This window comes from Capra hircus, chromosome 20 (assembly GCF_001704415.2).
Source record: "Capra hircus breed San Clemente chromosome 20, ASM170441v1, whole genome shotgun sequence".
Classification (NCBI taxonomy): domain Eukaryota; kingdom Metazoa; phylum Chordata; class Mammalia; order Artiodactyla; family Bovidae; genus Capra; species Capra hircus.
In genome coordinates this window covers 45,681,384-45,704,830 of record NC_030827.1, presented here as the reverse complement: position 1 = coordinate 45,704,830, position 23,447 = coordinate 45,681,384, and positions in this window count along the sequence as shown.

The following is a 23,447-nucleotide window of genomic DNA, read 5'->3' as shown; positions in this document are numbered from 1 at the left end:
ATTGAATCGCCAGTCTATGTCTGACGCAGGATACAGCATGCTTGGGGCTGGTGCATGGGGATGACCCAGAGAGATGTTATGGGGAAGGAGGTGGGAGGGGGGTTCATGTTTGGGAACGCATGTAAGAATTAAAGATTTTAAAATTAAAAAAAAAAAGATATTGAATATAAAAAAATAAAAATAAATGAAATTTTAAAAAAAAGAAAGTGAAAGAGGAGAGTGAAAAAGTTGGCTTAAAGCTCAACATTCAGAAAAATAAGATCATGGCATGTGGCCCTGTCGCTTCATGGCAAAAAGAAGGGAAACAATGGAAACAGTAAGTTTATCTTTTGGTCTCCAAAATCGCTGCAGATGGTGACTACAGCCCTGAGATTAAGACTTTTGCTCCTTGGAAGATAAGCTATGACCAACCTAGACAGCATATTAAAAAGCAGAGACATTACTTTGCCAACAAAAGTCTGTCTAGTCAAAGCTATGGTTTCTCCAGTAGTCATGCATAGGTATGAGAGTTGGACTAAAAAGAAACCTGAGCACTGAAGAATTGATGCTTTTGAACTGTGGTGTTTGAGAAGACTCTTGAGAGTCCCTTGGACTTCAAGGAGCACCAACCAGTCAATCCTAAAGTAAATCAGTCCTAAATATCCTTTAGAAGTTCTGATGCTGAAGCTGAAACTCCAATATTTAAGACACCTGATGTGAAGAACTGACTCATTGGGAAAGACGCAGATGCTGGGAAAAATTGACAGCAGGACGAGAAGGGGACAACAGAGGATGAGATGGTTGGATAGCATCACAAAGTAGATGGACATGAGTTTGAGCAAGTTCTGAGTGTTGGGGAAGGACAGGGAAGCCTTGCGTGCTACAGTCCATGCGTCTGTAGAATCGGACATGCCTGAGTGACTGAACTGAACTGAATTTATGTAAATAAAATGATCCAGTATTCATTCTTTTGTGCCTCTTCTCTCTCAATCAAATTTATGCTTATGCTTCAAATTTATGTAAAATTCATCTGCATTGTTATGTGTAGCAGAGATTAATTCTGTTTCTTTCTTACCAGAGTGGTGGATATGGTCTATCTGGTAACAATTGTGTTGGGCAACACCTTTATAGTATGTCTTTTTCAACTCTTAATTCATTCTACTACTGAAACTTAGGTTTTTCCTTAAGTGGGGCTATTATAAAGAGTGGACTAGGTATATGGGTGTATCCATCATATAGGTGTTTTTTATATATTCATTTTTGTTGTATCTATATTGACATCTATATAATATAGATCTATGTAGATATCTAAGGGAATGTTCTAATGAAATAGCATTAAATACATTTTCAAACTGTTTGTAATAATTTTCATACACCAGGAATCATGAGCTTTCTTATATTCAACAAACATTTCAAACTTCAGTATTATCATTTAATTTGTTTGTTTTCTTTTTCAATTTTTCCTATCCAGAGGAGATGCAGTGGCATAATATTGTAATTTAGTTTTCATTTTCCTGTTCTTTATTGAGGCTGAACAACTATTATATTCTTATTAACCAGCTGGATATTGAATTTTTATAAAATACTTAAAAATTATATTTCCATTATGTTCTTTTTCACATGCTAGATCATTCTAGCTCAGAATATGTGGTGTACGTGTTGTATATGTCTGCTAATACTCTGTAGTTTTCTTTTCACTCATAAAAAGGAGTTATATGGTAAACAAATGTAGATATTAAATTTTAGTGCAATTCAATTTATAAATGCTTTCCCTTGAGATTAGCCATTTTTTATTATATAAAGTAGCTATTTTTATGCTTATTTATGGTATTGAATTTTCAATTGAGGGGCAAATTTGTTTTGTTTTCAAGAAAGGATAATTTTTTCTAGGAAAATAACACACCAATTAGTAGTTAACAGAATTATAAGCACTACTTCTAAGGAAATAAATACAAAAGCATCTTACTATGAATTTAACAGTACTCATTTTTGTTAACATTACTAAATTTCTTGCTACTCTTAAAGTAATACATCATTAAAAAGCTGTATTTTAGCCTATACCTGGATATAAAATGATTGCTTATTTTATTCAATGCCATATTACATATTTTTAAATGTTATTTGATATTTTTTATCAATTTATTTTTGTTCCTGCTTATATTTTCTCAAAAAATTTTATCTTGGGCAGGTTTCCATGACTAAATTCATAAAATATTTTCTGAGCACATACATAATTTGATCCCTAAGTTTGTCTAATTTTAGTAATCATTGTAGGGAAACAGTAATAGGATTAAAAAAAAAAAACTATTTTAGATGTAATAATCTGTGTAAGCTGAAAAAGTGAGAATACTCATATTTTGGAAAGGAGGGCAGATCATAAGTCTGATTATTGTTATGGCCTTTTGGGTTGGCAGATTCCATTAATTAAAATTTATTATACTCTAACTGAACTTCCCTCAACAAGAGCTATCAGAACTCAGCCACTTCAGTCACTCAGTCATGTCCAGCTCTTTGTGACTCCATAGACTGCAGGATGTCAGGCTTCCCTTTCCACCACCAACTCCCGGAGCTTGCTCACACTCATGTACATTCAGCCGATGATGCCATCCAACCATCTCATCTTATGCCACCCCTTTCTCCTGCCTTCAATCTTTCCCAGCATAAGGGTCTTTTCCAATGGGTCAGTTCTTCACATCAGGTGGCCAAAGTATTAGAGCTTCAGCTTTAGCATCAGTCCTTCCAGTGAATATTCAGGGCCACTTTCTATCATTAGAACTATTTTGCTTTTAAAAATGTGTTGAGTCAACTCAGATTGTAGCCTCACATGACTGTGTTAGAGAAACTGGATGTAAAATGCTTTGAATACCTCCATTGACAAGATAGTTAACCTTGCAAAAATCAGTTAATCTCTCTAAAAAATTAATTCTCATATGTTACAGATGATATATTAATAATTTATGTAGAACTTTGTGACGACAAAATGATACTTTTCTGGCATAAGTCATAGTAGTATATTTCCTGATGCATAGCATAAGCTCAATAAATGTTATCTATTATTATCTTTGTGTTGTTGATATTACTGTTGTCCTTTAATTTGAATCCACCCAAATCAGCAGCCATCCAAAAGTATTAAAAAAACATTGAAATTCTAACACAGGTGTATTATTTTGCAGAGAGAATTCAATACATGAGCCAAAATGAGTCAGTTTTGAATTCCTTTACCTCTAGTTTACTAACACTGCACATAGTTAACATAGTTAAATGCTAAATTATGGCATAGGAGAGAAAGCAAATAATATTTCAATTATTCAAAAATTTTAGTAAGCTGGGAATAATAATTCATTCTAACATCCTGATCAGTAACTGGAAAGGAGAGGGACAGAAATGAAGTACTCACTGAATATTTTACAATCCATTTACATAAATATTGGTGAAATAAATGATATTTTTTAAAAAGCACAGAACTCTACATCTAATAAAATATCTCACTCTCATTATTATCAATAGGACAGGTTCTAAAAATGCTGGCAGATCCATATAGTTAGGTTAGTAGGATTCACTCATTCACTTTTATGCCTACATAAATATATCAAAGATGGAAATAGGCATTTGTGGATGTGCTGTAGTTTATTTTTAAAGCATATATTGAAAAACAGGAAGGATTTCTTACATAATGGCAAAAACACACACACAAAAAGAATCTATGTTCACATTACATGACTATATAATTTATTTAAAGCACTTAAAAATTAGATTAAATTCTATTTCAAAGGCCTAAAACTAATTATGTCTTGGTTGTATGTAACTATAATACTATACTGACAAAGACTCACAAAGAACTCTGAATTTTAAAGTGTTAGGACCACTAGAAACCAAAGGACTACTGAATCAGTGGCTGCTGGGAAAAATAAATCTGGTCAATTTAGCAAGACCTTTATTAAGTTTGTAATTAAATTACTGAGTTAAATTTGATGAAATTATCAAATGGTGATTTATTTGTCATCCTATTTAAACAAGTCATTTCAGTGTCTTCAAATAATTTTGTAGTTTTTTTTTTTTTTAACTAATACCTGATAAGCCACTTCTGAGCAGAAGATGGATTAGAAAACTCAAGTTAAAAAAAATGAAGAAGTTAAAGCAAAATGAAAAGTAAATTAACACAGAAGTTGCTGTCGTTTATCAAACCTTAATAGAAAAATTCTCTCTCCTGAAGAATTTAGCAGTCCATCATTTTCAGAGATCATGTCTATAGGTCTGAATGCTGGTAGCTGCTTCATTTGGGAATAGTCACATCCATCACCTCCTAAAGATTTTTAGTCACTGGAGTTAATAAAAATGGTGCACATCACTTTATGATTTAGGAGAAGTGAAAGAGAAACTTCTGATATTACAGCAGTCAGAGACATTATGGGTGAATTACTGTTTTGAGGAAATTTTCAGGAAAAGCTACAAAATATGTCTTGATAACCACACAAATATATTAGTTGCTGTACTTGGATATGAACTATTGTGAATTAGTTATGTAGAGAGGTTTATTGTGCGTATAAGTTTGCTAAAGGAAGTATTCGGTCATTTCAATTAGTGGACATATAGTTATTTTAAAATAATTACCTGCCTAATATCTACTTTGTATGCTCCTGCTGCTGCTAAGTCGCTCAGTCGTGTCCGACTCTGTGCGACCCCACAGACGGCTGCCCACCAGGCTCCCCAGTCCCTGGGATTCTCCAGGCAAGACACTGCAGTGGGTTGCCATTTCCTTCTCCAATGCATGAAAGTGAAAAGCAAAAGTGAAGTCACTCAGTCATATCTGACTCTTAGCGACCCCATGGGCTGCAGCCTACCAGGCTCCTCCATCCATGGGATTTTCCAGGCAAGAGTACTGGAGTGGGGTGCCATTGCCTTCTCCATCTACTTTGTATACTGGAATGCAAACAAAAACATATAGTGTTTTCTATAAACACACTGAAATAAATGTACTTATTCAGATTTAATTGCAATATCTATATAAAATTCAAGCACATTCCTATATTCATAGAGATACAGATAGCAAAATTCAAGGTAAGCATAATTAGACTGGAATGATTCTACAACAGAAAAATAAAAGAAAGTAATAAAAATCTTTAAAAACTGCTTGCTTCCAGAAATGGTAATGTTTAACTATAATATCACCTTTATCAAGTGAAAGATGAAGTATCATAGAATGTACTTAAAAACTGTAAGAACACTAAAATTACATTGAAAGATTAAATATATGGAAGAATTTATTCAGTTTCAATAAAATCAAAAGCTGCCATAGAAAGATGCCATGACTAAGAAATTCATTGTTTTGAAAGTGAATGATATTCCACAGCACTCAGTCAGTTCAGTTCAATCGGTCATGTCTGACTTTTTGTGACCCCATGGATTGCACCACACCAGGCTTCCCTGTCCATCACCAACTCCTGGAGCTTCCTCAAACTCATGTCCATTGTGTCAGTGATGCCATCCAACTATCTTGTCCTCTGTCATCCCCTTCTCTGCAATCTTCCCCAGCGTCAGGATCTTTTCCAGTGAGTCAGCTCTTCGCATCAGGTGGCCAAAATATTGGAGTTTCAGCTTGAGCATCAATCTTTTCAGTGACTATTCAGGATTGATTTCCTTTAGGATTGACTGGTTGGATCTCCTTCCAATCCAAGGGACTCTCAAGAGTCTTCTCCAACACCACAGTTCAAAAGCATCAATTCTTCAACACTCAGCTTTCTTTATAGTCCAACTCTCACATCCATATATGACTACTGGAGAAACCATAGCTTTGACTAGATAGATTTTCTTGGTAAGTAATGTCTCTGCTTAGCAATATGCTGTGTAGGTTGATCATAGCTTTCCTTCCAAGGAAAAAGTAATTTTAATTTCATGGCTGCACTCATCATCTGCAGTGATTTTGGAGCCCCCAACAATAAAGTTGGTTTCCCCCTCTCTTTTCCATGAAGTGATGGGACTGAATGCCATGATCTTAGTTTTCTGAAAGTTGAATTTCAAGCCAATTTTTTCACTCTCCTCTTTCACTTTCATCTAGAGGTTCTTTAGTTCTTCTTCACTTAATGCCATAAGCATGGTGTCATCTGCATCTGAGGTTATTGATATTCCTTCTGGCAATCTTGATTCCAGCTCGTGCTTCATCCAGCCTGGCATATTACATGATGTACTCTGCATATAAGTTAAATAAGCAGGGTGACAATATACAACCTTAAATCACTCCTTTTCCAATCTGGACCAGTATGTTGTTCCATGTCCAGTTCATTTTGCTGCTTCTTGACTGCATACAGATTTCTCAAGAAGCAGATCAAGTGGTCTGGTATTCCCATCTCTTGAGAAGATAACTTCATTGACTTTGGCATAGTCAATGAAGCAGAAGTAGATGTTTTCTGGAACTCTCTTGCTTTTTCAGTGATCCAACGGATGTTGGCAATCTGATCTCTGATTCCTCTACCTTTTCTAAATCAAGCTTGAACATCTGGAAATTCATGGCTCACTTACTGATGAAGCCTGGCTTGGAGAATTTTGAGCATTACTTCTCTAGCATGTGAGATGAGTGCAATTGTGTGGTAGTTTGAACGTTCTTTGGCATTGCCTTTCCTTGGGATTGGAATGAAAACTGACCTTTTCCAGTCCTGGGGCCACTGTTGAGTTTTCCAAATTTGCGGGCTTAATGAGTGTCACACTTTCACAGCACCATCTTTGAGAATTTGAAATAGCTCAACTGAAATTCCATCACATCTACTAGGTTTGTTCATAGTTAATGTTTCCTAAGACTCACTTGGCTTCACACTCCAGGATGTCTGGCTCTAGGTGAGTGATCACAAAATCATGGTATCTGGGTCATGAAGATCTCTTTTATATAGTTCTTCTGCGCATTGCCACCTCTTAAAATCTTCTACTTCTGTTAGGTCCATACAATTTCTGTGCTTTATTGTGGCCATTGTTGCATGAAATGTTCTCTTGGTATCTCTAATTTTCTTGAAGAGATCTCTAGTCTTTCCCATTCTATTGTTTTCCTCTATTTGCATTGATCACTAAGGAAGGTTTTCTTATCTCTCCTTGCTATTCATTGGAACTCTGCATTCACATGGGTATATCTTTCCTTTTCTCCTTTACCTTTAGCTTCTCATCTTTTCTCAGCTACTTGTAATGCCTTCTCAGAGAACCATTTTGCCTTTTTGCATTTCTTTCTTTTGGGGATGGTCTTGATCAATGCCACATGTACAATGTCATGAACCTCTGTCCATAGTACTTCAGACACTCTGTCTAACAGATCTAATCCCTTGAATCTGTTTGTCACTTCCACTGAATATTTGTAAAGGATTTGATTTAGGTCATACATAAATGGTCTAGTGGTTTTCCCTACTTTCCTCAATTTAAGTCTGAAACTGACAATAAGAACTTCATGATCTGAGCCACAGTCAGCTCCTGGTCTGGTTTTTGATGACTGTATAGAGCTTCTCTATCTTTATCTGCAAAGAATATAATCTGTCTGATTTTGATATTGACCATCTGGTGATGTCCATGTGTAGAGTCTTCTCTTGTGTTATTGGAAGAGGGTATTTGCTATGACAAGTGTTTTCTCTTGGAAATACTCTGTTAGTCTTTGTCCTGCTTCATTTTGTACTCCAAGTCAAATTTGCTTATTACTCCAGGTAGCTCTTGACTTTCTACTTTTGAATTCCAATCCCCTATAATGAAGAGGATCTCTTTTTGGAGTGTTATTCCTAGAAGGTCTTGTAGGTCTTCAAGTATCGTTCAGCTTCCTCAGCATTACTGGTCGGGGCATAGACTTGGATTACTGTGATGTTGAAGGGTTTGCCTTGGAAACAACAGAGATCATTCAGTTGTTTTTGAGATTACATCCAAGAACTGCATTTCGGACTCTTTTTTTTTTTTTTACTATGAGGGCTACACCATTTCTTCTAAGGAATTGTTGCCTACATTAGTAGATATAATGGTCGTCTGAGTTAAATTCATCCATTCCAGTTCATTTTAATTCACTGACTCCTAAAATGTTGATGTTCACTCTTGCCGTATCATTTTTGACCACTTGAAATTTACCTTGATTCATGGACCTAACATTCCAGGTTTCTATGTAAATTGCTCTTTACAGCAAGGGACTTTTCTTTCATCACCTGTCATATCCACAACTGGGTGTTGTTTTTGCTTTGGCGCTGTCTCTTCATTCTTTCTCGGAGAAGACAATAGCACCCCACTCCAGTACTCTTGCCTGGAAAATCCCATGGATGGAGGAGCCTGGTGGGCTGCAGTCCATGGGGTCAGTACCAGTCGGACAAGACCAAGAGACTTCACTTTCACGCATTGGAGAAGGAAATGGCAACCCACTCCAGTATTCTTGCCTGGAGAATCCCAGGGACGAGGGAGCCTGGTGGGCTGCCATCTATGGTCACACAGAGTCAGATTCCACTGAAGTGACTTAGTAGTAGCAGTAGCAGCTTCATTCTTTCTGGAGTTATTTGTCCACTCGTCTCCAGTAACATATTGGGGATCTACCCACCTGGGGAGTTCATCTTTCAGTGTCATACCTTGTGACCTTTTCACAGCATTAAATAACACAAAGACACTGCCATAATGGAACGACTTAGTTTATAATGAATAAATAAATGCTCTATGCCATAGCCTAATAAATACTATGAAGAAAAATAAAATTAATAAAACTGTATAGATATACATATATATGTATATATATACACACTTGTTTCTGCACATATGTATATATTCATAGATATTTGTGTATATACATTTTATATGTTTGTATATAACTAATTTTAAATTTAAAATAGTTTCAAATTAAAATCCATGCTGTATGAATTCAGAAGAAATACAGAAAAACAGATGAAAAACATAAACAACATAAACATCTTCATTTTTCCACCTATACTGAGGCAACAGTTTCATTTTGTGATTATGTACATTATGAGATATCATTCAGGTCCACTGTTTACAATAACGTATTTTCAATAGCTATAGAGTAAGTTTCTTGATGGATTTAATCAACTTTGTTTTGAAGTTGTCACCTTATTGTCTCCAAGATAGTTAACACTGCATTATTTTAATTTTTACTCCTTACATGAATCTTAAGATTTATTTTTGTCAGTTCTTGGTTTTATATTTATGATAAACAGAAACACACAATATGTGTCAAATACGTTATTTTATTAAATGTACTTGGAAAGTAAAAGAATAATAAAAAATATATTTTCCTTAAATTTTGAACTTTCCTCCAATACAACTGCTTGTTCATAAGACCATTTAGGCATATATATAATTCTTTTCTGAAAAACAATACAATTTATTTTTCTTAAAATTATTTTTTTATTCTTACATAATGCTACATATTTTCCATTATTAAAAATAGTTTTCCTGAGTTTGTGCTTTTATGTGCTAGTCTGTTGAAGCTTAATATATCAATTAAAATTGTGAAAAATTATGGTTGGGAAGATCCCCTGGAGAAGAGAATGGCTACCCACTTCAGTTTTCTGGCCTGGAGAATTCCAGGGAGTCTCGAAGAGTCAGACATAACTGAGCAAGTTTCACTTTCACTTTTTCATGAATATAGTATTTGAAGCCTTCCCCATTATTACCAAAAAGGGAACAAAACACTGTAAGGATAACTCCGTCAAGATACAATATACTACCAGCAGCCACAGACTCCTTAGTGCCACCTACAGGTCAGTACTATTGAAAACGTAAGTAAATAAGTGTTAGTCTCTTAGTTGTATCCAGCTCTTTGTGATCACATGGACTGTAGCCCTCCAGGCTCCCCTGTCCATGGAATTCTCCAGGCAAGAATACTGGAATGGGTTGCCATTTCCTTCTCTAGGGGATCTTCCCGATCCAGGAATTGAACCCGTGTCTCCTGCACTGCAGGCAGATTCCTTACTATCTGAGCCATCAGGGAAGCCCTTCATCTAACGTCTATCATCAGGTGGTACAGAGAACCCCTTGGACAGCAGGGAGATCAAACCAGTCATTCCTAAAGGAAATCAATCCTGAATATTCATCAGAAGGACTGATGCTGAGGTTGAAGCTCCAATACTTTGGCCACCTGATGCAAGGAGCCAACTCATTCGAAAAGATCCTGATTCTGGGAAAGATTGAGGGCAGGATGATAAGGGGGTGACAGAGGATGAGAGGGTTGGATGGCATCACTGACTCAGTGGACATAAGTTTGAGTAAACTCCAGGAGATGGTGAAGGTCAAGGAAGCTAGGTGTGCTGCAGTCAGTTGCAGCACTCTTTGGTTGCAAAGAGTAGGACACGCCTGAGCAACTAAACAACAACAATGAAAAAGGTCATGGTCTAATCCCTGGTACCTCTTGAACATATTATCCTGCATAAAAACAAGGAATTAAGATTGCAGAATGAATTTAAGTTGCTAATATACTCACCACAACATAAGGAGATAATCCTGAATTATCCAGGATGGTCCAATGTAATCTTAGGGACTCTAAAGTTGTAAGAGGAAAGCAAAAGAGTCAGAATAAGAGATGTGACAACAGAAGCAGAAGTTTGAGTGGAGCAATCCTTGGCTTTATTATTATTTATTTTTGGTTGGGCTGGGTCTTTGTTGCAGGCTTTCTCTAGTTGCAATGAGTTGGATATGCTTTTCATTGTGGTGTATGGTCTACTCTTTGCGGTGGCTTCTCTTGCTGTGGAGCACAGGCTCTAGGCACACGGGCTTCAGTAGTTGCTGCACGTGGCTTTAGAATGCAGGTTCAGTAGTTGCGGTGCAGGGCTTAGTTGCTCCTCAGCATGTGGAATCTTCCTGAAACAGGGATTGAACCTGTGTCCCCTGCATTGGCAGGCAGATTTTGAATCACTGGACCACCAGGCAAGTCCGCTTTTTCTTCTATATGCTTTTTCTGTTGCATATAAAAATTCATTGCTAAGCACAGGGTTATATAAGTTTTCCTCTAAAATTTCCTAGGAATCTTATAGTTTTTTAAATTTGTTGATTGCTCTGTTTGAGTTAGTTTGGGGGCAAGTTGTGATGTACGTGTTAGGAATCTTTTTTTTTTTAATTTTTTTTAATGAGCATCTAATTATTCTTGTATAATTTGTTAAACTATCTATCCATTATCCAATGAATTCTCTTTATTTAAAGAAATGGCAACCTACTCTGGTATTCTTCCCTGGGAAATGCCATGGAGAGAGGAGTCTGGTAGGCTACAGTCCATAAGGTTGCAGAGTTGGACATGACTGAAGCAATTTGGCCACATTATTTTCTCTGATAACATTGCTTGCATTTAATACATCTCTTAACTATTTGGAAATATTCATTTGTGAAGTGCCTGTCCTATTCCTTTGCCCTTTTAATTATATGATATTATGCTTCTTAAATATATTGCTTAATTTTATGGATTTCTAGGAATTGACTTTAAATCAATGTCTATTTTTTCAGTAAACTGATGTTGACTGCCTTTTTGTCATTATATGTATGAACTGAATACATTATTTTTATTTTGTATAGTTTGTTTTACTTTATTTTTATCTCTCTTATTGTGAATGATATGTTAACTTCTTTTCACTCTTGTTTCATTGGACTTCCCTGGTAGTTCAGCTGCTAAAGAATCCTCCTGCAGTGTGGGAGACCTAGGTTTGATCCCTGGGTTGGGAAGATCCCCTGGAGAAGGGCATAGCAAGCCACTCCAGTATTCTTGCCTGGAGAATCCCCATGGACAGAGGAGCCTGGTGGGCTACAGTCCAAGGGGTCAGAAAGAGTCAGACATGACTGAGCAACTAAGCACAGTGCAGCACAGCATTGCTACATTATGTATTTTTCTCTGAATATAGTTTTTTTTGTCCTTATATCTCCACCATATATTTACAGGTTTAATCTTTATGCCTTGACCTCTTCATCCAGTATGTTCTGTTTTAATTGTTGCCATGCCTTTCCCAGTTTCCTTGGAAGGTTGGCAGATTCTCAAAATGTTTTTGTGTCACTGATCAATGCAGAGTTCTTTTTATTTTTTCTTCTGCAGTTTTAGTTTCCTCAAAATATATCTTTATCTGAATCTCTTTCAATGTTTACAGTCTCCTTCAAATATATTATTTTCCCCTTATGTTTATATAGTAGGTTTCCAGAGCCTCATGAATTTTAAAAATACACTAACAACTAAAATCTGGTATACAAAATACCTTACTTTGTATTTTCATAGTGCATTGGACAGCAGTTAGTAATGAGTATAGCACATTTTATTATAATTTTAGATTTACATATTTGTCTTCCTCCACTTATTTGTAAGATATTTATGAGAGCAGGTATGTTTTCATCCCCAAAACTATGGAGTTTTCATCAACTTTTCATATAGTTATTTATCTAATCTATATCTGTATCTGTGCCTATCAATCATCTATCTACAGAGAGAAACACTTATTACTGATCCTTTTGTTTCCTGATATTTTTCCATTCCCTCTACTGTTCAATTACAGCAGATTATTTTCGGATGAACCTATGTTGTTATTTTTTCATCTCTTTAGAAAATTAATTAAGATAGAATTTTTCATCTGAAGCGCTGCCAAGTATCTAGGTACACATATCACATATACCCCATTCTTTAATCACTTGCTTATTAACAAAGTAGATGCAAGTATACTTTCCTCAACCATATGCTCTTTTGATTTCTTTACCATTCAGGCCCTTCATATAATGCTAAACAGATTTTGTACCAATCTGACATAGCACAACCTAAACGTTCTGCACTTCTTATATTTCCTGCAAGTCACTTGGCACTGTCAATTCTTTGCAACTGATAATGTTTGTCTGATCTTCGTCATGGCAAAACACTTTAAATACACAAAAGCTCATTTATTTTTACTTTCTAACTGTCATGTTTCAAACCATCATTGTATCATTAAAATGAATAACTTAACAGACTGTTAGTAGCATGTTTTCAAGAATATCCCCAATGCAGGCAAATAGTTTATTCTTACATAAGAATTCCTACTTGAAGTTTGATGTTAGGTACACATTCTTCTGTATGAATAAGTACCACTGAAGGACAACACTACTTTTCAGTCCTCCAGATACATGTTCCAAGAAGGCATAAATCCTTTAGATTTTGGATATAGGAGAGCTTTGAAAAATGAAAAGAAAAAATTTATGCTTTAAAGGAGATTTCTCTAATATTTCATGTCCGTAAAGTCATATATCAGTTATTCAGTACCACTAGTTGTATGCTTTCTCACAATTGGAATATCAATAAGCCATAGAATATATTAGATTGTGTAGTCAGCCTCCCACACCCCTCAACAAAGATTATCCATCCTGTGTTGCTTGGAGGTAGCCTGAACTCTCAGTAGGGTGACAAAAAACTCTTCATGAAACAAAAGTATTTACTAAGTGACCTAAGTCTGTAAAACATTAGCTTATATTTAACACTTGTCTTTATCCTAACCCACTAATCTCAACCTTTTTTCTAACAACGGCAACAAATACAAAACTTACAAAATTAGATTATGAGATTTACAGGAGATATTGGATGCCTTGGAAATCATCATAAGATTCTCACATCTCACACAACACTATGGATGTGTAAGGAGCTGGCAGCATTTAACTAGTAACTATAAAAGAAGGAAAATATGGAAATACATATGATTTATATCTTCATGGGATAATACATTAAATACCAAGAGAGGTCAATGAAGGTCTGAAATAACTCAAAGAAATGACCCACTTTAAGGTTGATGCAAAAGACAAACATGAAACAGATACTTTCATGTGATTCATCCTTAAAAAATAATATTTATATATAACTTCTTTAGGAAAAATGTAAAATACCAATATTATTCTAATTCTAATATAAAATAGAGGTTTATAAATGAAATAAAATAAATATTGAGATTTTAAGATAAGAAGATACAATATCCATAAGAATTAAAGTTTTTTTTTTTTTTTTGAATCCAAGTGGTACTCATTAATTAGATATCTAATAGACATTTCAGGCTAAATTTGTGCAAAATTAAATTCTTTGTTTCTCCTTGAAAAAAAATTTTGTTTCCCCAAACTTATCCCTTTCTCTAAATGGTAACTCAATTACTCCAATTTCTTATATCAAAGTTTAAATAAGTTTTAATTTAAATCTCTTTATTTAAATCTCTTCTCATATTCCCATGATAAGTTCATTAGCAATTTCTCTTAGCTGAATATTTGAAATGAATACAAACCAAGTTATTATCAAATCTTTGTTTCTGTTACTCTATTTTAAGTTACCATTTGCATCACTCAGAAAATATCAACAACTTCCAAACTGATCTCCCTGCTTTCATTTTTGCCTCTATCAATTACAGTCTTACCCATCAGCCAGTAAGTAATGCTTTTAAACTTGACATAAGATTATGTGACTCACATACTCAAAACACTGCAAAGTTCATAGCTCACTCAAAATAAAACCTGAAGTCTTCATAGGCTCCATAAGACCCTACAGGAGCACATAGCCACTCTCACATACCTAATGACTTCTCTAACCATATCACTGTTCATTTTCTTGCTTGTTCAGATACTAACCCTGGCTTCTTTGGTACTCCTAGAACTTTGCTAAGATTCCCACTCTCTGTGCCTTGACTCTTACTATTTCTCTTCCTGGAATGGTTTCTCCTTTGATCTATATCATTTGTTTTTTCACTTTACTTAGGTCTCTGTTCAAATGTCTCCTTATATAAGGTTACTTTATTGATTACTATTAGATAACCCTTCACCAAAATAACCTAACCCATGATCATAATTCAATTATCTTTGCCTCAGTGAGCACTACTTGCTTATTTTCTTTTTTCCAAACATAGGGGCTTTCTTTTGTTTGCTACCATTTGTCTCACACCTAGTAGATCAGGCTTCCCTAGTGGTCTGTCTGTAAAAAGTCACTTGCAATGCAGGAGGCCCTGGGTTTGATCCCCGGGTCAGGAAAAGCCTCTGGAGAAAGGAATGGCTACTCACTCCAGTACTGTTGCTTGGAGAATTTCATGGACAGAGGAACCTGGTGGGCTACAGCTCATGAGATCACAGTGTCAGACACAATTGAGCAATTAACACTTGAAATTTACTTAACATTTCTTGAAGTGAAGTGAAGTGAGCTGGCTCAGTCGTGTCCGAGTCTTTGCGACCCAATGGACTGTAGCCCACCAGGCTCTTCCATCCATGGGATTCTTCAGGCAAGAATACTGGAGTGGGTTGCCATTTCCTTCTCCATAACATTTAGTAGATACTCAATAGATACATCTTCCAAGTACAGTGCTAGTCTATGCTCAGCCATGTCTAACTCTTTGTGACCCCATGGACTGTAGCCTACCAGGCTCCTCTCTCCATGGAATTTTTCAGGGAAGAATACCAGAATGGGTTGCCATTTCATCCTCCAGGGGATCTTTCTGACCCAGAGATCAAACCCACATCTTCTGCATTGGCAGATGAATTATTATTTTATCACTGCACCATCTCGGAAACCTTTCTTCCAAGTATAAGAACATGTTAATGGCAAAGAGTGAGACAGGGCAGTCAAGGAAGTCAAAGTTAGTAGACACAAGAATAAAGAAATAAGGGTAATCCTGGATATTGTAAACAATGCTGCAATGAACATTGGGGTGCACATATTTTCTGAATTATGGTTTTCTTCATGTATATTCCAAGGAGTTGGATTGTTGGGTCATATGGTCGTTCTACTTTTAGTTTTTTAAGGAAGCTCCATGCTGTTACCCATAGTGGATGTACCAACTGACATTGCCACCAAAAATGTAGCAGGGTTCCATTTTCTCTGCACCCTCTCTAGCATTTATTGTTTGTAGATTTTTTGATAGTGGCCATTCTGACTGGTGTGAAGTAATAAAATACTTCATTGTACATTTGATTTGCATTTTCTCTAATAATGAGCAATGTTGAGCATCTTTTCATGTGTTTATTGGCCATCTGTATGTCTTCTTTGAAAAAATGTTTATTTAGATCTTCCACCCATTTTTGATCGGGTTATTTTTGTTTTGTTTCGTTTTGGTTTTGGTTTCTTTGTTTGTTTGTTACATTTGCAAATATTTTCTCTCATTCTGAGGATTATCTTTTCATCTTGTTTATAGTTTCCTTTGCTATGCAAAAGCTTTTAAGTTTAATTAGATCCCATTTGTTTATTTTTATTTTCATTACTATAGGCAGTGTATCAAAATTTTTTTTTTTTTTTATGTCAAACGGTTTTCCTCTAAGAGTTTTATAGTCTGGTCTTACTTTAAAGTTTTTAATCTATTTTGAGTTTATTTTTTATATCATGTTAGTGAGTATTCTAATTTCATTCTTTTACTTGTAGTTGTCCATTTTCCTGGAGAAGGCAATGGCACCCCACTCCAGTACTCTTGCCTGGAAAATCTCATGGACGGAGGAGCCTGGTGGGGCTGCAGTTCATGGGATCACTACCAGTCAGACACAATTGAGCGACTTCACTTTCACTTTTCACTTTCAGCATTGGAGAAAGAAATGGCACCCCACTCGGGTACTCTTGCCTGGAGAATCCCAGGGACCGGGGAGCCTGGTGGCCTGGCATCTATGGGGTCGCACAGAGTCGGACACGACTGAAGCGACTTAGCAGCAGCAGCAGTCCGTTTTCCCGGCATTACTTATTGAAGAGACTGTCTTTTCTCCACTATATATTCTTGCTTCCTTTGTCATAGATTAGGTGAACAGGACATGGAAGCAACATGCTGCTGCTGCTGCTGCTGCTAAGTCACTTCAGTAGTGTTCGACTCTGTGCGACCCCATAGACGGCAGCCCATCAGCCTCCGCCATCCCTGGGATTCTCCAGGCAAGAGTACGGGAGTGGGGTGCCATTTCCTTCTCCAACGCTGAAAGTGAAAAGTGAAAGTGAAGTCGCTTAATCGTGTCCGACTGGTAGTGACCACATGGACTGCAGCCCACCAGGCTCCACCATCCATGGGATTTTCCGGGCAAGAGTACTGAAGTGGGGTGCCATTGCCTTCTCCTGGAAGCAACCTATATATCCATCAATAAAGGAACTGTGAGATATTATTGATATTATTATGACTAAAATAACATTAGTAATTAACAAAAATAGATATAATTTATTGAATATCATAAATAAGATATTGATCTCAGTATGTTACATATATTATCCTTTGCACAATACTTCTGAAATTTTTATGTTTTAAAGATGAATAAACTGATTAAGCAGTGTTTCCCTGGTGGCTCAATGGTAAAATATCTGCCTCCCAATGAAGGAAGACTCAGGAAGCACAGGTTTGATTCCTGGGTCAGGAAGATAACCTGGAGGAGGACATGGTAACTCACTGCAATATTCTTGCCTAGAAAATCCCATCAACAGAGGAGGATAGCAAGCTACAGTCCATGGGGTCTGAAAGAGTCAGACCAACTTAGCAACTGAGAATGCAAGCAAACTTATTTAGAGAGGTCTAGAAAAGTGTTCAAAGTGGTATTCTTTGTGATAAAAATCACATAAGTACCTGAGTCCACTTGATTCTAAAATATTAACAATGCCATTATCTAACAAGATGATACAGATTTTCCAAATCAAATCCATATATAACAGCCTATCACTATGTGTGATGGAGTGAAGATCCATCTCCCTTGTAGAGAGAGTAATAATACAAATATTTAAAATAATAGCTAATATTTTTAGCACTTACTTGTCAGGTTTTGTTCTAAAGATTTTTTTTTTTCATTTATTAATTGTTTAAGCAAGAAATGTACTGGGTAGAAATGTTATACCCTTTCCACACAAGAGAAATCCAGGATATTAAATTCTTTACACCTCCAAGTTGCAGTGCTCAAAAGTGGCAAAAGAATTTCTTGTACCATAATGAAGTATTTTATACTAAGGCAAACAAAAGGTTGTTCTATCCTAGGGAGTTCACAGGGTATACATGGAAGAGATTTTTATTCAGAGTTTCATAGGCATGTGCCTTTGTAGACTGATCCTAATTTTAGAAAGAGTGTCTCCAATGAGCCTAGTGCTGTAGATGCTAAGCATCATTCCTGAACCACGTGCTGGGGAACTATTCTCTGTCCAGTGGGCAGTGGATAACTCATAACTCCCTAGAGATTGACATATTAAATATGATTGCCAGAAATCACATGTTTCCCTGATTGACATGTTACTTGCACAGTTTTTCTTTGACTAGCTGACTCACTCCTACTTTTACTTTCGACTGTCATCTCTATAGAATCTTGCCAGGTTCAAATTTCATCTTTCCACTTGCCTCTCTAATTTCCTCCTTGTAAAAGTGTTATTTTCCACGTTTTATTCAAAGAACATCATAATGGTTTATTAAGCCAGAGACCAAATTATTAACATACTAAAAGCTGCTTCAATTTGCAAGCCTTTGTGGAGTAGAGAGTGGTCATTCATGATAGTAAAACATTTCTTAATTTTAATTTTTCATAATTCACACACTGTGTGTGTACTACTAAATGTTTACCAGCTCATCAGGAGTAAAAGATGTGGCATTATCAATGGTCTACTTTCCTTTTTTTTAAATAAATAAGCAGTTGTTTCCTTTCCATCACATCATTATTGAATTTTTAGATTATCTTCCCTCTAGTTTTATAGCATATTTCCATGTGATGTCTTACTTCTCTTTTATAATGACCATTAGCCATCTAGGATTAACTCTACTACATCTACCATTTAGACTTTGTAACACTCTCCTAACAGAAGTAATTGCCTCATGTATATCTTTCTCCAGTGCACTATAAAAACCTCTCTCAAATTAGTCTTACTAAATTCCATATATGGCTACATAACTATCCACCTCGAAAAGTCTTTAGTGGATTCATGATTGCATGTCTCTTGTAAAAGCCCTGAATGAGCTGTTAAAACCCCAATTAAAATATGCCACAAAAAGTGTTCTTACAGACATTTATTTAATACAATTTTCTGAAAGCATATATTACAATGTATTAGACCATGCTGATGGAAATACAAAAAATGAACACAGCAAGACCTCATTTTGCAGAGAGTATAGGCTAATGAGACACACAGCAAAATAAGTGGACACAGATCAATGTGACAAAGAGGAGTAAGGTGTGATGAATAAATATGAAAAGTAGTTAGTAATTTACCTGGGAGTCTAAAGAAAATATTCATGTGGAAGCAGACATCCTGTGGGGTATATTCTCTACAATGTGGAAACTGAGGCTGTGTAGAACATCATCTCCCCGATGTGTTGAGGATAACCAGAATGTCTTCCTGGGCTGAGTTAATGATATTGATCACTTCATCTATAGTCAGGGATGGATTTTGTACTATCTTTTCTAATTAGATGATTACCACCATGGGGATATTTTTCAGAGAGTGAGTTCCATAAAATGTGAAATAAACCTCATGAAAATTCCTCCCACACCACCAGAGGTTGTTAGGAAGGGATGAATATATTTTGATTGTATTTGGTGTATGGGGTGTGCCTGAATCTTTGGAAGTTTGAGGCAGATGGTGTTAGGCTCAATATATTTTTTTCCTCTCTTTTTTGTATAAGTTCAAGTTCCGATCGAGGGTCAGAGAGGGGATTGTCTGTGATGCACTAAGTGTCAGGGGAAACATAGAAAACCATGGAAACAGGCCTTAGGATCTGTACTTTTTCCAGAAGCCAGATCTCACAGGATTTCTACAGAGTCATATAGGTGAGTTATGGGATGATTAACACCCAGGTGCCCTGGATGCCTCAGGCACCTCATCTCAGGCTTGTCTGTGAGAAGTCTGGTTCACATCACCGATCAAGCAAACGCAATCCTCATGGATACTTCAGCTCCTGCCCCCACCTCAGAGTCACAGTGCACCAACACTGTCAACAGGGGCTCAGCCAGGTGTGTATGGGAAGTGGGGAAGGTGGTTGGGAGCCTCTGGGTCAAATGCTACGCTGGAGTGGGAGCTCCAGGCCAGAACAAGGAACACGTCTATTTCTTGTCTTTTTGATAACAGCCATTCTGACAGGTGTGAAGTGATATCGCATTAAGGTTTGGATTTACATTTCCTTGAGGATTACTGAAGTTGAGCATCTTTTCATGCGCCTGTTGGCCACCTACATGTCTTCTTAGGAGAAAGATCCTAAGAAGGATTTTCTGCTATTTAAAAAAAAATTTTTTTCCAAAGCTGAGTTGTTTGAGTTCTTTGTATATTTTGGATATTAACACCTTGTCAGATTTGTCATTTACAAATGTCTTCTCTTATTCAGCAGTTTGCTTTTCCATTTTGCTGGTAGTTTCCTTTGCTGAGCAAAGATTTTTTAATTGATATAGTTCCATTTTTTATTTTTGCTTTTGTTTTCCTTAACTGAAGGACATATCTGAAAAATATTGCTAAGACCAATATCAAAGAGTGCAATACTGATGTTTCCTTCTAGGAGTTTTTAAGGTTTCAAGTCGTGAAACATCTAAGACTTTAATTCAGATTGAGGGCTTGTGTGTGTGGGTATGTGTGGATAGTATAAAAAAGTAGTCCAGTTTAATTCTTTTGTATACAGTTTTCCCAATATTGAATATATATTGAAAAGGTTGTCTTTTCCCCATTATATATTCTTGCCTTGTTTGTTAACAGACAAATTGACCATATACCTGTGGGTTTATTTATGAATTCTCTATTCTCTTCCATTGATCTTTATGACTGTTTTTGTGCCAGTATAATGCTATTTTTTTTTAACCTGTAGCTTTGTAGTATAGTTTGAAATTACAGAATGTGATACTTCCAGTTTCGTCCTTTGTTCTCAAGATCGATGTGTCTACTCAGAGTCTTTAATGTTCCCATACAAATTTTAGAATTATATGTTCTAGTTCTGTGAAAAATGCCCTTGGTGTTTTGATACAGATTGCATGGAATTTGTAGATTGGTTTTGGATTATTGTTATATTAAAATATTAATTCTTTCAATCTGTAAGCACAATATATCTTTTCATTTGTTTGTATCATCACAATGTCTTTCATAAGTGTCTTATCATATTCCAAGTACAAGTCTTTTACCAGTTTAGTTAGATTTATTCCTAGGTATTGTATTCATTCTGATGCAATTGATTAGTGTTTAATTGTTTGTAATTTCTCTTCCAATAGTTGGCTGTTAGTGTATTAGAAGTGCAACTGAGTTTTTTATACTGATTTTTTATTCTGAAACTTTACTGAATTCATTGATGAATTCTAATAGTCTCTTGCTGGCATCTTCAAGATTTTTTGTATATAGTATTGCATTATTTACAAACAGTGACCATTTAACTTCTTCCTTTCCAATATGGGTGCCTTTTATTTATTTAGGCTTCCCTTGTGGCTCAGCTGATAAAGAAATCCACTTGCAGTGCTTAGGAGACCTGAGTTCAATCCGTGGATTAGGAAGATCCCCTGGAGAAGGACACAGCAAGCCACTCCAGTATTCTGGTCTGGAGAATCCCATGGACTGTATAGTCAATGGGGTCACAAAGTGTCATTTATTTATTTATGTATTTATTTATTCTCTCTCATCTAATTGCTGTGGCTTGGACATCCAATACTATGTTGAATAAAAAGTAGTGAGAGTTGGCATCCTGATCATAGAGAAATTACTTTCAGCGGGTGGATGGTTAAGCATCTGCACTAATAGGCCAAAGGGAGATCTCCAATATGGCTTTTGCCAGCACTAATGTCCTCATGGTAGAATGAGTCTATAAAAGTGTTGTCTTTTATAGACTCATCTACTGTCATCTACTTTCCCAAAGGGAGTCCCAATTACCTCCTGCCTCTCAGGAGGTGCTTCAGGATCAACAAGTGCATCTGACCCAGGTTCATTTCCAATTACTACCTCTGCACTGGGGTTTAGAGCATGTGAGGTTTAGCTCAAGTCCTTTAAGAGTGGAATCTCTGTTTGCCCTTTTGTGCTTCTTACAGCAGTCCTGCTGGCCTTTAAAGCCAGCTGTTCTTGGGCTCATCTTCCTGGCACAAGATCCCCGTGCTGAGGAGCCTGATGTGGGACTGAGACTCCTCAATCCTTGGGGAGAACCTGTGCCACTGGTATTACCCTCCTGCATGTAGGTCACCTACCTGAGCATGAGAATCACCTACTCACGTGTGTGTATTTTGACTATACTACATCTCCATCTTTCCTACACATTTCATTATGGTTGCATCTTTGAATCTTTAGCTTTTTTTTTATTTAGGGCTCATTAGAACCATGAAAAATCCAATGTGCACCATGATCTTTGTAGGGTTTGTGTTGGAAATAAGGAGAACTACTGACCTTGAAATACTTTGTTCTGCTTTTCTGCTTTAACAACTCCCTGGACTAGGTTCCAGTGAAAATTATTTTGATGATATTCCCTGATTTGGTTGTTCTTTCTTTTTCTAATACAAAATTTTGTGCATAATCTTTTCATCCAACTTTCAAAGATAATTTTATATTTGAAAAAAATGTTTTTCATTGCTTTTATAATATGTTGTTTTTACGATATGCACAAAGTGTTTATTCACCTATAACTGCTCTTTCATATGAATGTTTGCATATTAATAATGATCTAGGGCATAGATAAACATAATAAAGTTATTTATCATGTTTAACATAAGTAGAACAAGCTAAGTGGAATATGTGATGTATAACCTATTAAAATTATTGAATCTGACCAGTGTATCTTACTAAAGATTGTTTTTAAAACATGTTTATATATCCATAATACTATACTTCTATGCACATAAGTAATGCATAAACTAAATTAGCATTTAATGTCTTATATCCTGGAAGGAAGGACATTATACTTAGTTTGAAAATTTCTTGAAAAGAAGTAGACACAATTTTATATATCCAAGAAATCTACAATAACTACACAATTAGTTTTTACCAATGAAAGATACATTAATGGATATTCCTTCCACTTTTAGAATCCATTGATTAATTTTACTGACTCTATTCTCATCCATGTAATATGTGATTTGAACTATATCTTTTCTAAGATCTCTTCTACATCTAAATTCCTATGAAATATTTCTAAATTAAACTTTAAATATAATTCGCCTACCACCATGTACCACACTATAGTGTATGATAATGTAAGAATTTGCTTCAAAGCAGACATGCTCTGTTCTTTAAACTGTGTGTGATTTAAGAAGTTTGGCACTGACTTTATTTGGATGATGCAAAGAGTGAAATCATCTCCTGTTCATAAGACTATTTTTGGTTCTTTTTCTTATAGAAAAATAAAGGAAAAATAACTTTTCCTCACTAAATATCACATTTTATGTCTAACTACATAGGGCATTCGGTCCTGTTGCTGTGGAAGCATCTGGCAACTGCTCTGCTTGGATGATCTTGGGAATTGAAATTTTCAGCAGCCAAATGAGTTCCCAGGAACTTCTAGGGCCTTGGTGGATAGGATTTTAATGACGATCAGTTTTCATTTTTATACACAGAATTTCATTTAAAAAATACTGAAGTGCTTTACAGCACTGATATCTTAGATGTTGTAGCAAATGCT